Source organism: Austrofundulus limnaeus, unplaced genomic scaffold, assembly GCF_001266775.1.
Source record: "Austrofundulus limnaeus strain Quisiro unplaced genomic scaffold, Austrofundulus_limnaeus-1.0 Scaffold10034, whole genome shotgun sequence".
Lineage (NCBI taxonomy): Eukaryota > Metazoa > Chordata > Actinopteri > Cyprinodontiformes > Rivulidae > Austrofundulus > Austrofundulus limnaeus.
Genome location: NW_013962436.1, coordinates 1 through 618, shown reverse-complemented (window position 1 = coordinate 618; position 618 = coordinate 1). Strand labels below are relative to the sequence as shown.

General features: G+C 46.9%; 1 pseudogene; it reads right to left on the bottom strand.

Moving 5' to 3' along the window:
* Positions 1-169: 169 nt before the first annotated feature.
* On the bottom strand, positions 170-526 carry LOC106512671 (cAMP-dependent protein kinase inhibitor gamma pseudogene; annotated as a pseudogene).
* Positions 527-618: the final 92 nt, after the last annotated feature.

Below are 618 nucleotides of genomic sequence, written 5' to 3'. Positions count from 1 at the left end.
ACACACACACACACACACACACACAGAAAAAAACAAACAGAAAACAAGGAACAGATGATGAGCGAGCCCTCCATAACAGTTTCATACTAGGCTGGAGAAATGGTTTCAACTAGAAATGACTTCCGTTGAGCTCAGTCCATCGAAGTTTCTGTGCTTCTGGTCCTGTTGGGAAAAGAAAAAACTAAAAGTCTGAAGCAAAACTTCTCACACCACTCAGTTCTGTTCCCCATCTTACAATCTGAGTAAAAAAAGAGGAGAAAAAAAGGCGACATTTGGGCCGTCCGGAGCTCCAAACAGGTCGGCAGTGAGTGAAAGTGTCCTCGTGTCCTGTAGGGACAAAAATGGTTCCATCTCTTGGTTTCCTTCCTCCACACCTTCCCCTGCTTCCTCCCTACATCTCTCTGCCTCTCGTCCCTCTCTTCGGTCTCCGGCTGGTTTTAGGATGGGCTGCCGCCTCCTTGCGTGTCTTGGCTTGTGGAGCCTTCGGCCTCGGGGGCAGGGGAGGTCCCCGGAGCTCCTTCTGCAGAAAAACAGTCAAAATAAATGATGTTTACAGGGTTCCTACGGTTTAAGGAAAGTTAAATTTAAGACTTTTTAAAGACTTTTTAATGCCAAGTG